Consider the following 17011-nt stretch of genomic DNA (forward strand, 5'->3'; position numbering starts at 1 on the left):
GAGCAAGTTCCTCGACGTCATGAAGCAACCGGGCACCGATAATTGTGCCGTCAAGCCATCGCTCAAAGACCGAACACCGATATTTGTGCCGTCTAGTCATCGCTCCAGGTGGCCTGTCGTTCAGGTTAAAAGCATCAGGTGTGAAAATCGTTGTTCATGAGTTTTAAAACAACCCTAGTAATCCGGACACTGTTTACTACAGATGTTTCACCTACTTGAACCTGAAGAATCAACTCAAAGCTGAAGAAAAGAGCCCGATCGCCCATCTAATACTGTTACGAATGATAATTGATGAGGCGCGCGATAATAACTGAAAAAAAAAAAACTAAACGTTTATTGGGCTGAACTTGTGCCCAAAAATAAAAAGGGAACAGATGAAAAGAGAGCGTCGCGGGCGTCGAAGTCGGCATGACAGCAGAGTCGAACGCCTTGGTGAAACCTGACTCCGCTCGCCTTGCGGAGTCCCTTATGTACCCTCGTAGGTTTCTGAATCATTCGGTGTAGAACTTTCGGAACTTGATAAGACGAGAATGTTCTCGGCCTTACGAGAAGGCCAAGTTGAAAGAATAAATAAAGGGACAGTCCGCTTACATGAATCGAACTTACACCTTCCGCGCGACAGCCAAGCGCGGTAACCACTCGACCACGCACGCGCTTCCTCGCCGACGCGCGTGGCATTACTCCCCCCTTTAAAAGCGCATCGTCTCGATTCGACGTGCCGGGAAACAAAAAAAGTGAGAGCCGTTTACAACTCCCTGTAACACCGCATTGGAGCGCAGCTCTTGAGGAGGAGGAGGGAAGGGTACTGAGGGTCACCTGTTCTCGGGGCGCGGGGGGGGGGGGGGGGGGGGGGGGTGTCGCGTGACCTCGGGGGTGGGGTCATGTGACCTTGGGGCTCACGTGACCCCCCAGAAAAAATTTTCCGCTAGATTCAGCGGGGAATTTTTTCCGCTAGATTTAGCGGGAAATTTTTTCCGCTAAATATAGTGGGGAAATTTTTCCGCTAGATTTAGCGCGGAATTTTTTTCGCTAGATATAGCGGGGAATTTTTTCCGCTAGATTTAGCGGGAAAATTTTTCCGCTAGATTTAGCATAGAAATTTTTCTGCTAGATTTAGCGGGGAAATTTTTCCGGTGGATTTAGCGGAGATTTTTTCCCGCTAGATTTAGCGGGGAATTTTTTCCGCTAAATCTAGCGGGGAAATTTTTGCGCTTAATTTAGCGGGGAAATTTTTCCGCTAGATTTAGCGGGGAATATTTTCCGCTAGGTTTAGCGGGGAAGTTTTTCCGCTAGATTTAGCGGGGAAATTTTTCCGCTAGATTTAGCGTGGAAATTTACCCATAATGCACCGCGCGGTTACGCCGACGGCGACGCCGACGCCGACACCGCTCAAGCCGGAGACGGGCCCCTAAGAGCTGCGCTCTAAAACAGCAAAACAAACAAAAATAATTGCAAACTACGTGGTCTTGTACAACACGATCCCATCGAGCGTATTGCAAAACACAATTCACAGTTCTATCGATCGTAGTACGGCTTGAGGCGCACGACGTGGACGACTTCCGGTCTTTGAAGGCGGCGTGATGAAGTCCGTGTTCCGTCGGGCATCACCTCGTAGTTCAGATCCCCGAATCGACGAAGCACTTTGTAGGGTCCAAAGCAGCGCTTCAGGAGTTTCTCGCTAAGACCACGGCAGCGGATCGGTGTCCACACCTACACCGTCTCCGGGCTGGAAGTGGACGTCCCGACGACGAAGGTTTTAGCGGCCAGTGTCGATACGTTGTTGGGCTTGAATCCAGAGTCTGGCGAGCTGACGGACTTCTTCTGCCCTTTGAGCAACAAGCTGGGCGTCGCCGCTTCCGTCGACAGCCGGTTCGTGGGGTAACATCGCGTCCAGCATTGTCGTCACTTTACGATCATGAACCAGTTGAAAGGGTGTAACCCCGGTGGTCTCTTGCACGGCCGTATTGTAGGCAAAGGTGACGTACGGCAACACCTCGTCCCATGTCTTGTGCTCCACGTTGACGTACGGCAACACCTCGTCCCATGTCTTGTGCTCCACGTTGACGTACATGGAAATCATGTCGGTGATGGTCTTGTTGAGTTTTTCCGCCAGCCCGTTGGTCTGCGGGTGGTACGCCGTGGTGCGACGATGGCTGGTGTGGCTGAGACGAAGGACTTCTTGTGTCAGCTGGTTCATGAACGAGGATCCACGGTCTGAGATCTGGGCTTCGGGAGCGCCGTGCCGAAGGACGATGTATTCAATGAAAAACTTGGCAACTTCCACAGCAGTTCCGGAAGGAAGGGCTTTCGTTTCGGCGTACCGCGTGAGATAATCTGTGGCGACGATGATCCAGTCATTTCCCAATGTCGACGGCGGAAAAAGGCCAAGTAGATCCATTCCGATCTGCTGGAAGGGTGCTGTTGGCGGAGGGATGGATCTACTTGGCCCTTAAACCCGCACCTTCACCAAAATGTCACGAATGATAATTGATGAGGCGCGGGATAATAACTGGAAAAAACTAAACGTTTAATGGGCTGAACTTGTGTTCAAAAATAAAAAGGGAACAGATGAAGTAGAGCGTCGCGGGCGTCGAAGTCGGCATGACAGCAGAGCCGAACGCTGGGGCGAAAACTGACTCCGCTCACCTTGCGGAGTCCCTTATGTACCCTCGTAGGTTTCTGAATCATTCGGTGTAGAACTTTCGGTGCGTAGAACATTCGGAACTTGATAAGACGAGAATATTCTCGACCTTACGTGAAGGCCAAGTTGAAAGAATAAATAAAAGGACAGTCCGCTGACTGGGAATCAATCCTGTACCTTCCGCGCGACAGTCAAGCCCGGAAACAACTCGGCCACGCACGCGCTTGCTCGCCGACGCGCGTGGCAATATTACGGAACGGGGTGATGATCACAGTCCCGGACAACCCAAGTACGCCTTACAGTTGCAGGTCTGGGAGCAGCGCAGCTTCCTGTGAAAATGCTCGCAAAAAATATATGGTGAAAGTATCAACGAAGATTTGTGAGAACAGAAAAAGATTCCTACAGGCATTTGAAAAATCTATCTGTTTGCCGAGCAGCGGTTAGGCGGTCACTCACTCGAAATTTGGGATGCCATGAAGTCTACAATAACCACCCACTACGGCTATGCTTAAAAACGCCAAGCTCTATTAGGAAAGCGCCACTTCAATGTCACCAGAAGCAATAACTTGGACGTCATCGACCCATAACTTCAAATTACTAAGGACGGGCATCGCTTCCCTTAGCTTGAGGAGATAACTGGACGCACCAACATTGTTAGCATTTTTTCTGAAAAAAGACAAGCACGAACTAGTTGACGCTTAATACGTGTTGGGAAACGGCAAGCACAAGTTTAATAATTTACGCCATGGCCAAAAAGAAAACCCATCTAGTTATCAACGCCCTTGTACAGTCTTACGACACCCGTGCCTGCGAAATCTTGCTCGGGGTGGTCAAGGATCAAATTTAGAGCAAGCTCGTCCATGTTCAAGCACTCTCGGCTCCCACCACCAGGAGGTTTGATTTTGATTTGCGCAGACATACTAGCAACAACGCAGGTTTTTGGCACGACAGCAGGACCACCAGGTGTAAGCAATAGTTACGATAAAATACAATACAATTCATTTTCTCTTTTGAATACATTTCGCTTTGTACCCACATAAGCCACTAAGGCTTGTGCATGGGACGCGCCAAGCAACTAACAACCAGAATGATTTTAAATTTTCAGCTCAATCTTTGAGTTTAATAAAACAAACAAATTATAAGAAAAGAAGTTGTTCAAACACTGGTACACAATAACAGGTGGAACGGGCCTCTATTATGTACACAATGCTATTGACTAACACATCTCAAATTGTTGTTTTAATAATCAATACATATTTTACAGTGGTTACTGTCGTACTTTTTTATTGTCACCTTTTTTTTACTTCCCCTGTTCATTGATTCATATTCTTGCTATACTCTGTTTCACTGCATGCGGATGTTTGCACTCGATCTGCTCTTAAGGTGCTCAGTTAAAACGTTTTGAAATATAGTATTTGCTTCTCTCCTCTCCATACTTTGTCTTTATTAATGGTTCAAAATATTTCCTATATGGTCCTAATCTTTTTCTTTGACCATTTCTACTTTGTAGTAATTGCTTAATTTTTGTTTGATTATGTCGTATTTCAAATAATTACTAAACTAAAATACGCCTGTTTATTTATGTACATCATCTATTTAATCATTTTCTTTTTTATTTGAAACCAACTCTTCTGAACATTTCTTTTTGGAAGTGTTTCAACTTTCATTTGGGGGTATTTAGCATACTGCTGATAGACAGTTATTTTATGTTTTATGTAAATTTTCCTAATCATTTATAAATCTTTTTAAGTATAGATGGGGGAACATATATTGAATGTGAAAAATATAGGACATCAGTGTCCTTAATCTTTTGGATACTTGTTTTATGTGGAAGTTCCATTTAAGATCTTGGTCTACAAGAATTCCAAGCTATCTTACATTTCTGGCATATTCAATCGCTAGGCATCAAGATTTAGTACAATTTTTATGTTGCAGTTTAACAAGTAGTTCAGCTAACGGCATTTTTCTAGGATGTCTAAAGTACGTTTTTAAATCTTTACGATAATTTGATTTTTACAGTACCACTGAAAAATATAGTGAACGTCTTCTTGTACTTCTGGTACGGCGACTTCATCATTTATTTGTGGTTGTGTACAATTGTCTGTATCAGCTGCGAACTGGAATAATTTGCTTGTCAGTTTTACCTGAGCAATCTCATTGACATATAAATTGAACAGTACAGGGACTGGGACTGTATTTTGCGGTATTCCTTGTTTTACCCTAATTGTCCTACTATATTTTGATCCCAGTCGTACTATATGCTATCTGTCTAGAAGATGATCTTGGAACATGTCATGTTTTTTCCCCGAATTCCTACGTTGTACAATCGATCTAATAAAATAGAGTAATTTATCGTTTCAAACGCCCTTGTAAAATCTATAGAAACAGCTGACACATATTTTGTACAGTCAAGGTATTATTATACATAATCAAGCAAATCCTTCAGCAGATCTAAGTTCCCATTTCTTCTCTGAAACCATACTGCGTGTCAATCAATATGTTATGTTTCGCAATAAATACTCAAAGGAGCTTATTTATTTAAATAATTAACTACCAAGAGTATACTCACAGGTCTATAATTAAGGTATTTATTTTTCTCGCCCTTCTTCTATGTTAGCCGAACAGCTATCTTAGGTTTTTTTTAGGAATGATACTACCTGAGAATATGCAGTTATATAACTGGATCAAAACTGGTCGTTTCTCGTGGCAATCGATACTTTCTCCAAAGGGTTGGAAGTCAAGATAATGCACTCGACGACCACATGCAAGACAATTGAAATTGTCCGTTCTTTGTTTGAATCGCATGGGTTGCCATTGGAAGTAGTGACTGATAACGGTCCGTAGCTCCGAGCCTCAAAATTTCAAGACTTTTTGAAAGCGAACGGTGTCAAGCGCAAGCTCATGCCGCCTTATCACCCGCAATCCAACGGGGCGGCAGAACGTGCTGTACAAACAACAAAGGCAACGCTCCTGAAACAGTTGCTCGACGACAAAGAGAGAGGCAATACTAAGGCACTACAGTATAGAATTGATAATTTGGTGTTTTTATATCGCACAACACCGCACACGTTCACGGGAAAGACACCCGCAAATTTATTCCTAAGGCGAAAACTGCGAGCTCGCTTATCGTTGCTACGGCCGAATATAAAAAAGTACAATGATCGAGAAAACTAAGAAAGTAAAAATGTGTGCCGATGAGTGAAGATCTGAGCGGAGATCTTTTGGGGTGGGTGATTGTGTATTTGTACGTTCTTTGCGGGGTGATGTGGTGAAATTGTTGCCCTGTAAAGTGACTAACGTGAAGTCGCCATCCACATACTTGGTTGTCGTCGGAAACAAAGTAAAGTTTGTGCATGCTGATCATTTGCGACGATCGTCCATTAAAAGTTCGGAGCAGCCGGAGGACAGTCCCAAGTTAGACATTCCGCATGCCGCAGACATAGTCGCCACACCTGCTGCTAGAAACCGCAGCGGTTGTCTCCCTGCACAGCCAGAACGCCACCCGAGTAGGGTGCCTACCACTAAGGAAAATCCTAGTGTCATACGGAAGAGCACAAGAGAGAGGCGACCTCCTGGACGTTTCCGTTCTGAAAATTTTCTATAGTGTTTTCAATATTAGTTGGGGAGAGAGTGTCGTATCTGCGTGTATCTGATAACAGCATGCCATGAAGTATGCACTTTTATGTCTGACGCCAGAGTGTTGTGCGCCTGCGTCCGGTGTATCCTATCTGTATACATTCAGGCCCGATTTGATGTGCCAGACAGCAGTTGGTCGTGTTGCACCTCGCAATTAAGTGCGTTGCCAGAAATGCGTCCCGGTCCCAAATGTAACACTCCGTATCCTCCCCTTCTCATCTTCCTTACCCTCCCTTTCCTCTTCTTCTGTACCCTTTCCTCCTCCTCTGTACCCTCCCCTCCTCCTCCTCCGTATCCTCCCCTCCTCTTCCTTCACACCTTCGCCTCTTCCCCCACTTTCCCCACTGAATTTAGCTGAAAAATCGACGCCACGTGACCTCAGCACCAATTCAGTTTCGCCGCTAAATTTAACGGAGAAAATGACGTCAAGTGACTCCGTGTCACGTCATCTATGAACAAATTCAGTATCTCCGCTAGATTTAGCGGGAAAACTGGCGTGACGTGTCCTCAACACCAATTCTATTCCTCGTTTCATTTAGCGGGGAAACTGAATTTGTGTCCAGGTCATGTGACGCAAGTTCTAGGGCTAAATTTAGCGGGGAAACCGACTGCGCAGTGTTGCACTCTGGGACGTCACAGCCCTACACACCAATTCAGTTTCTTCCCTAAATTTAGCTGGAAATTGAATTTGTGCATATGTCTTTGACGTCCCATAATGCAACGCGCGCGGTTACGCCGCCGCTGTTACACGCGGATAAGCCGCCTAAGAGCTGCGCTTTAAAAGAGCGAGTACTTTGTCCACCTAATCAAAGGAGAGGAGAAACACCTGCATTTTTATATTATAAAAAAAATAGGAAGGTCAAGAAAGAAACAAAGGTAAAATGGAAAGTATCCACAAAACCACTTCTAAACTAGTCGTGTACGCGTTATTTAAAAAAAAGTAACCGATTACAATTACAAACACTTTGCTAAAAGATGTAACTGATTACAGTAATCAATTACTGCATCCCAAAAGTAGCAGAAAAATTACCTTAAAAAAATGGAAGTACGAATACATAAAACATCGCGTCGCCGCATGCCCAGAGTTTGGTAAAACTTTTAAGAGATGCGGAAAGCGTTACCATTTAGCGAAAGTCTGCATTAACGCTTAAGCGAAAATGAGGGGAAAAAGCAAAAGAAATACCTTCGTCAGCTGGAGGCTAGCGAAGACGAGCACTATTGTATATAGGCGTTTCCAGTAGACGCAGTATCTCGACAAGATCGCTTACAAGACAGGATCGAGATTGAAGGCACGTCCGTAAAGTACCAGCTGGACACGGGAGCAAATTTCTGCATCATATTTGGAAGCCAGCTTTGGTAGGTGACCGCGAAAGAAGCGCAACCGTGTACCGCCATTTTGAAAACCTTCTTGGGCACAAGGCACACGCTTCCGAAAAGATCCTCCTGGTGCTTCGAAAAAACAAAAAAAAAATTGCGAAGCTCAATTTTTTGGTAACGGAGCGAGATGTCCCGGTTCCACTTAGCGGAGTCACAGCGAACGTCTGGGCCTCATTGCATGCGATTAGAGTGGTACATGACTTGCGCTATTTACAGTCACTTTTTTTACCTTTTTATTACGAAATAGAAAATGCATAAATATGTTCAAGCTCGTCACACAGAACACAAGAGAGAAACAAATAGAGAGAGATAGATAAAGTGGAATAAAAAAAAATAGTCCAATGCTGGACTAGTAAAAGCCCCAATCTAGAAACAAAAATATCATAGATTAGATAGCCTTCTGTACATTGTACGTTTTTTGGTTTTTTTTCGAGCACACGAGGGTAAAATTTGACGGGGGAGGGGGTGGGTGCGTTGTCGTGACTAGATGACGCCACTACAGCACGGCAGAACACAGTCGTCTATGTCGCAGCAAACCCGGATCGTAAGAACCCGTACACAGGAAACGAGGCATTCTCGACAGCTAGGCACTCAAAACGTCGCTGAGTGCGTTGACATTCTAATCCTTCTGGTATCTTGGCACTTTTTTTTAGTTGTCTGGAAGTCAGAGTGTCCAACGTTGGTGCGATATAGACGAATGGCATACGTGCAGACGGAGCGATTCTTTTACGAAAAAACAGCTCAACTCAATAATTTTAGCTTTTTCGGAACCGTAAAATTCAAAACTTGCAATTGATTAAAAAAAAATAGTAAGTGAATTGTAGCGAACGTTACCGCAGAAAAAAAAAAGAAAAAGTTGCGGCTTCAATCTGCGCTGTGAAGGCAATTGGTCAGCGAAGCTGTCACCTGCAACGATTGCCTACTGCACGATACGAAATTCCGCAGCCGGTCGCAGCACGCCGCCGCTGGTCGTATGGCCGTTTCTTTTCCCTTTGGCGCTCTATAGTATTCCCGCTGCTCCTTGGGAGTCCTAACTATGCGTGGACTATTCATTGAGGGTGCTGCCGCAACAATGAGATCAGTTGCTATACTCCGTTTCATCTTACGTTTAAGCGGATGTTACGAGCCATCGGTGCCAATCGGAGGCCGTGTGAGTGTCACGTGACTTTAGAAAGGGCGCACAGCGACGCGCGGAAAGCGTATCACGGGCCACGTCCACAAAATGGAATTGGCTAAGATAGCTCGTAGCATCCGCTGCGCCCGTACGTAAGGTGAAACGGGGGTACCCAGGCGGGTTCTTTATTTATACATGAGAGGCTAGTGACGTCACTTCCCACGTTGCAAGCTGCCGTCGCCACGGCAGCTTGGGCAACAGTAAGCCTCACCGGGAACGTATGCCGTGAGCGCTACGTGCTTCGCATTGTTTTCAGGAGCTCCTTATCATTCATTATATGGTTAGGATGCTTGTCTTCTGCTTATTTTTTTATTGAAACGAATGTTGTGCTTCATGTTGTATGCGTGGTGTTTGTACTTTTCGCTTCAATCTTCTGAAGTCTTTTTTTCCGTGAGAACGTCGACGCGAAAACACATGTGGGGAGAAGGAATCACCTTTTTACATGCATCGCAATCCTGTTGACTTAAAAGAGCTGTATCCGCACCACTAGAGCTTGATTCGTAATTTCAGTGTCTAATTAGGTCGTACACTCTAAGAAAAAGGGAAGCGCGACTTAGTCTCCGAGGGGAGCAAGTGCGTTGCCACAACCATTAGTTCCCTCGGGGATTAACGGGAAGGGAAGTAACAGTTTCACCCCTTTATTAGTCTCTCGCACTAGCACCGTTGGGACTAACTGTTACACCGTTTCAATTGCACATCGAGGACTAAAGGCTCGTTCCCACTCTTGGAACCGAGTACGACCGAGAGAGACCAGACCGGTTTTTAAGCCTCTTGCGATCTCTTAGGACCAGCTCCGCTGTAGCGCATCCGGTCCTACGAGGTCGCAAGAAGCTTAAAAACCGGTCTGGTCTCTCTCGGTCGTACTAGGTTGCAAGAGTGTGAACGGGCCTTAACTGTTAGGCCCTTGCACTTGTTCCCCTAGGACCAACTGTTACACCGTTTCAATCAAACCCCGAGGACGAACTTTTTGGCCCTTGCACTTGGACCCCTGGCACTAGTTGTTACACCGGCTCAAATGAACCCCGAGGAGCAACTGTTAGGCCCTTGGACTTGGACCCCTGGGTCTAAAGGTTGCCCCTTTTGATTTAGACCCCTGGAACTAAAGGTTTATCCTTTACATTTGGCCCCAAGCCACAAATCTCCGGAACGAAATTGTACAGTTCAGGCTAAACTTAGCGTTATTGCCTTGTAGATACACATCGCATTCAAAGTTGACTGAAGTCGAGGTTCTTGAGCGGTAGAGTCCACGATAAGACCAAATTCCGAAGAGTGCACTTGCGTCGACGATGGCTTGAACACTGGGACGTCTGTCCAAACCGGTCGTGGTCCAAGCGCCGTTTATTGGGGCACCGGCAGCTTCTTGCCTGTTTGCGAGGAATTTGTATTATTAGCAACAGGGGCAGCGTGACATACCCGATCGCTCAACAGAAGTAGGAGACATTACATACACATAATAAAATAATAAATAGGCTACAAAAGTGCTACAATGGTTAATATCTAACATGCGATCTGTTGACAGCGGACCAGCGCAATATTACATTCTTATTCGACCTTTCGCTGCGAATTACAGACCCAGAGTGTGCGTGCTCAAACAATGTTTCAAAGTGACGAAACGTGCTCCTGCCATCAACGCGAAAGTCTCTACAATCGAATAGATATCTCCATTAAGGACGGTTCTCACACGCAGCGAAGCGCTGAAGCAGCGCTGCTCACGTGTCGTGAGCTGCTTTTCGTCTGCCATGAGCAACAGTTTTGGCGGCGCGATACAAAGCTGGTGAAAGCTCCCGTCAGCACGCGCTTAGCGCTGGTCAGCGCTATCCTTGTAGCTCTCTGCTGCATGTGTGAACAGGTCTTTATGGTAAAGCGATCCTGCCAGGGTCTGCAAAACACACACAAAGAAAATAAGCCATCGGTAGAACTGGCGTTTTGCTCGATTCGATTGAATATCAGGTCTCTGTGCTGTATAACAAAATAAGCAACTATGGTGCCAAAAATAATAGAGCATGGCGCGCGCTTTGGAAGCTAGAGAACGCGCCCAAAATAAAACACTTTCTAAAGCCACAGTTAATGAATATACCATAAACAGATGTACTTCGACATACCTTAATCGTGTTCCTTTGTCTTGTGGCTTCAGAACAGATGAAGTGCAGTGTTGCAGCACCGCGAATCCAAACCAGATCCCGCAATGGTCGGAAACGACACAGGGGAAAAAAACGGCGACCAGCTTCTAAGTTCTGATGAAGGCTGTACTAAAAACAGGTTCGTTTCAAACAAAAACTGTACTTCCCATTTTCTCGACAAACCCTCTCTGCCCCATCTGCCCAACCCCCGCGTGAGCGAAGAGCGCCAGAAAGAATGCGGGGTATGGGGTTCGAGGGAGGGGGAAGGGCGCGTACACGAAAATCTTTTCTCCCTCCCACTACACACGAGACACGGACACACCAATGCCCCAAGGACGGGAGAAGGTCGAAGGTCGCCATTTTCAACAAGCCGGTCAAGTGACGTACAAGTAAACACGTTCTTTTTTTGTTTTTTTTCCCTGTCTCTCTTTTCAGTTTTCTCGGGGACCATTTTTTTTTTTGTTCGCATTTGTTTTGTATTAGCAGAGTCTTGCCATGGATGACGTTCCGGGCGTAGTTCGTTCTTCGTTGTTCATTTGGAATGTTATCCGAAACAGCGACGACGATCGTATAAGGACGTCTAGATACTGCCCTGAATGTGCTTTTTAAGTGGAGTGTGTCGCTCCGGATTTTGAGTTCGGCTTTGGACTACCCAGAAAGGTTGGTTACGGAGAGACGCAGAGACGAGGCTCGACTTGTTCTCAGTAACTCAGTTTTAGCGATTGAATTGACCATTTATTCTGACTGCGGAGACTCCGGTGTTAAAATCGCGGCTTCTACAAACTCCTAAGTTTCATTTAAGAGAAAACAAGTGTCTGTATTTGGAGGTGTTGCGTTTGGATAAATGCTCATTTCTTTGCGCGAAGGCCAATTGCGTGAATGGGGCTTGTGAAATGTCAGTAGATCATTTTTGTCGAGATAGTTGGGTGAAGTATAGTCAACACATTCGTTAACTCGAATTCGCACAACGCGCGAAGCTCTACCATGCAATATCTGAACGCCCGTGGCACATTAAACAAATTCGCCAGTTTCGTCCGAGTTTCGTCAACACTTTCGGCCGTGGTGTGCTGACCCTCGCCGATTCCAAGACAAGCGAAATATCACCCGTTCTCCTGGTGAACATTCCGTTCGCCTTTGGGGACTAAATCATACAGATGCACCCTGTCTGAAGGGGACTAATGACTGCTCTTGCTCGCGCACGCCTATCGGTTAGTCCCAGTCGAGCGCAGTTAGTCCTCAGGTTTTGCGCACAATACCTAGCTTGAACCAGATGGTCCTTTCGGGGAGCAACTGGGAGCTCAGAGGACCAAATGCTGCCGTTTGTCCCTTGAGGCCGACTTTTTTTCTTAAAGTGTACGATATGATCCCACCCCCTCTGCAATGCCTTTGGTCGTCGAGGGTACCAATAAATGAAAAGAAATGAAATAAGAAAAATATTGCTTATCAACTAGAACTATCGTCGGGCGGAGGCTAAGAATTGAGTAGATGACCCGCCTTCAGTGCCAGCTTTCTGCCTTTGGTAACACTTAGGCGCACGCTCAGCCAAAGTCCTGCCCTATGGAGTACACTGAGCGCGTACTGGCGGTGAAGCTTCTGCCGAATGTTTAGCCATATCTATAACCTCCTGCATACTGACAACGCTTGGCAGATCGCCACAAGAAGCGGCCGCCGAAATCGAGAAAGTGGAGCGGCAGACAGCGGATGAGAGGAGAGCCACGTGACGGGGGCCCCGCTGCGGCGAGACGCCGAAACACACATCTCCTGAGGGAACAAGTCTGTTTGGGGTCCTCGCCGCTGCAAAAGGTGTGCGCTGACGTAGAGGTTCCCCGTGAAATGGCTCTTTGATCCTCTGTGCTACCAGATCCTTGCGCTCCAAATCTGCGACCGGGCACTCTATGGTTCCGTCGTCGAACTGTTGTTCATAACAGACGATAAATTGTTGTACCCCTATCTCAGGCTGATGGCCGCGTGTGTACACTTCCCATAGCCACTGATAGCTTAGAAAACGCAGGGCCTATTATGATCACGCTTGTCACTTTGTGGTTCGCCTTCTTATCGGCCAATGCAGCATTCTTATTGGCTGCTAGGCGACTCGCCCCCCCTGCTTTTCTTGAGCTGTAAGTTACTATCGTGACTGGCAAGAAAGGCTGCCGATAGCACATCATTTATGTACGTTCGGCTGAGAAAGGTAGAAGTTTTAGCATTTCAACACTGGCGCTTTTCAAGGCGTCTGCAGAGGGCACCCCTTCCACAGCCAAGTCCTCCGAAACAACGTTGATCTCTGACCACGCTTGCGAAAACTAACATTTACATGCGCCTTTTCTGCTGTGTATGTTTTTTTTGTTTTGTTTTTTACGTACACGTTCGAGAAGTTGTACATAAATATACATATTTCAAAAAAAAAAACAAGAACGTCTTTTTTTTTTTTGGCACGGGGGAGGGAGTGGAGTAAGGGAAATCCTCGTTTGCAGGTTCATTCCTTTTTTTTTTAATGTTTGCTGCTGAATCAAATGTATGTGTAGGCGGGCTCAATTCAGCATGAGTATACGCACCGATCTCTTTTCTGAAACAGTTTGGAAAACAACATTCAATCTCTTTCGTGCACCTGGTTTGCCAGATGTTAGAAGTTGAACTCAAAATGTTTTGTTATGTGTTTTCTTTTTAGTTAATACAATTTCGAGCAATAAACGAGGAACTGTACAACGCCACGTTGCCGCTCAAAAACGAGCGTATTGAAGTCATGAGGTACCTGACGTTCGGCAATTGGTTTGGTCTACCTGCGGCTTTTTCAGCAGACGACACTTGCTGTACACCGCTCCGTTAATATGACGAGTCCAAGAGCACATAGCTTAAAAAAAACAATGCGCAACAAAAATACTTAAAATAGAAAGAATGACAACACGCAGGACCTCCACAGGCAACCACGCAGTATATAGTTGTCTGTGAACGTCCTTCAGTTCTTTTTTTATATTCTTTCTATTTGGACGAGGATAATTACGACACGCTCGCTTTACCGAACAAAGGCATGCACTCATGTACTTTTTTTTTCCACCGGTACTGCCAGTGCGTCATACGGGCGTGTAGACTCAGAGCGTATCACCCACCATTTATCGTTTGACTTGTAACTTCATTCCCGGAGACACAAGAAGGGCAGTGTCTACACTACGGCTACTCCAGGGACAAATCCGAGGCATAAGTGCAAAGGCCCACTGCATCTGCTTCCCCTTGCTGAAATGTGTGCGAGAGCCGCCGCGCAGTCGGAAACGGGAAGGTTCGCCATGAATTGGCTCTTGATCTTGGTGATAGGTTCGTGCGGCGTAGGATCGGTCACAGCGGTCCCAGTCACCGATGTTGACAAAAAAGTGGACTATACCGGGTAAGTGTGCTGCTCTAGAAGTGAGTCGTACGGAACAATAGAAGAGCTTAATATCACCTAGATGCGGCTAAAGAATTAGTTATACCGAGGGCATTTATTAGCTTTTTTACTGTAACTATTCTTTCCCATTTTATTTTTGTTACTCAGGGCCTAAAAGAACAAAGTGTCGAACCATTCATCATTCCAGTTGAGTTGGGGTTCGAGTTTAGTAGCTTTTATTTTTTTTCCGGTTCAGACCCAGTTCAGTCATGCGTGCGAAATATCGGTTCGGTTCCCGGATCCCTTGCCTTATACTTTGGCCGCCCGTGCAAATCCTGCACCAAACAAAATCGAAACTTCTCTCCCAGTTGTAAAGGAAGTAAGGGTCCGTTCAACTTGTCGTGATCTACATAAAAAAAATACTACAGATGTGGTCATCAGAAGCCGTGCTAAGGAAAGAGAGACTGTACATTAAATTGTCTTAGTTTCATTTTGCCTTGACTTTTCATCGCAAACGACACAATAGGAAAATTACTCTATTAACAGGGGATGATAAACAGTACCAAAGGACTGACATGCGAGACAACCGGTCAGCATGTGCCGTACTTGAAGGCCACATGCCTCAAATGACTGAATTGAAGACGAGAAAGACTGCGAAGAGCAGCCAAAGAAATATTCAAACAAAAAAAGAAAAAAAAGAGAAAACACAGGCGGCATGCTATATTGCGGAACGCCCCCCCCCCAAAAAAAAAGAAACCTAACTTTTCTTCAAGCAGGGGCCACAGCTACCGGGCGTTAGGCTCTCATTTGCGTCTCCATCAATCTCGGTGGCGCCTTCAGTATTTGCCGCTGGCGCCTTCAGTTTTTGCCGCCGCTAAACAAACAGGAAATGGCAACCCGTTCATTATTTGTTAGTTTGATTTTTATGTTCGCCTTTTTTTTTTCAGGAGGAGTAATATGTAGAAACAAGAACACAAACACAAATAGATTTCAGCCACTTGGCATAGTCGGCCAGAGGTACACCTATGGTCCCGTTTGGGGCTCGTACAAGAGTATAATAACTGTGCGCCTGGACACCAAACGGAAACAAGACCATTTTCTAATACACCGCCTAATCAACGAATAATTGAACGCAGTCAAGGCACACATCTGTGTGCCCCTACTGCATTACTGCGAGAATGACAGGAACGGACTTCGCTCGCGACCCGCGAAAATAGTCGCGACTGACATTTCGGTGCGTGGAACCAAGAGAAGACACCAGCGAACTATAGCCCCCATAAAAATGCCCCCCCCCCCTCCCCCCCGCCGGAAATGTACGGGAGAAGGCACTTGCCTGGCGGACAATGAGCTTCTTGAACCGAGATCAGGGAAGCGACAGACTATCATGTCCGCTTGTACTTGTATTCAAATACAAGTTCTCCACTTTCCCCAGAAAGATTTTTTAACATATTGTCTTGTCGTGGACGCTGGGCGAGTCCTTTTCCCAAAGCAAGAAAAGTAAGGAACCTTAGGGGGAAGACGTGAAGCATGCAAACCCAGCGGTTCACACCATTTCCGAAAGTAAATTCGTCCATTTGAAAGTGCGCAGTGCAAAACGCCCTCCCCCCCCCCCCCCCCCCTCTTTTTTTTTTTATAATACCAATTGGGCAGCAAAGTTTGGTTTGACAGGTATCGACTTCTCACGAGGAACGTTCGCAAACCTGAGACGCTCTGCGGCCGTAATCTCTGGAGGCGATCTCGAGCTCGATCGAACGAGTGCCCTACGGAATTAGGACGCAACGCTCGGGTGTCGTGCCGAATCGATCGATGGCACGGCCTGCCCACAGTTGCCCCTTTTGGCCACCAGTCGCGCTGACTAGGAGTCGTTTCTGGCGCCCTCGGGTCAGTGCCCTAGAGTTATACCGGTGGCAGGTCTCTCCACCGACAATTCGGAACTCCCAAAAAGGCTGATCAGCATTCCTTTCCGCGGTCGTTACGACGGCCATCGGTAGAAGAAATACCAAAGTAATCTACGCAAGTTACATTCACCGATTAACGCTTCTCTCAGCTACAACCATTTTCTTGCAGACGTAAATCTAGACAGCCATTGTTTGATATTTATTTTATTCTTTCCCCGCAGGCACAGCATCTTATCCGTTGTTCCCGAGACTAGTGACCAAGTAGATGTGCTGTTCCGATTCCAGAACGAAATGGCTGTAAGTATTGTACGCGGTAGAGGTTTCACAGTAATTGCGGCCCTTTCCAGCCGAGGGCCTTCGTTGGCAAGGTTTCATTTCCTACATAGCATCTGGCTTGTGCAAAGCCTGCTCTATGGGATAAATAAAAGGAACAACATTTACTTCCACCAAAAGATGTGCAGGCGTAGCCGCAGCCCTTTGATATAATATACAAACAAACGGCCCGTAATCAGAAAAATATCCATTCAACATAAAACTTTAAAAAAAGAACATCTCCGCTATTTGTGGCGTTGCAGTTTAGACGAGTGATGGGGCGCCCTCACGCCATCTCATAACGATCAACTACCACCTGTAGAACACTACGACCATTCGGTGTGAAATCCATACTTGAATATAATGTCGACTGCCTGGAATTCATTTTCGGGAATACATAGAAGAGTGCAGAAAGGGCACTCGGAGTGGAAGACGCACAAAAACAGAGCACCGACTCTGCGCTGTTTGTGTGTGCCTGTCTTCCACCTGCCCCTGCGT

Source organism: Ixodes scapularis, unplaced genomic scaffold, assembly GCF_016920785.2.
Source record: "Ixodes scapularis isolate PalLabHiFi unplaced genomic scaffold, ASM1692078v2 PGA_scaffold1__304_contigs__length_218370807, whole genome shotgun sequence".
NCBI classification, from domain to species: domain Eukaryota; kingdom Metazoa; phylum Arthropoda; class Arachnida; order Ixodida; family Ixodidae; genus Ixodes; species Ixodes scapularis.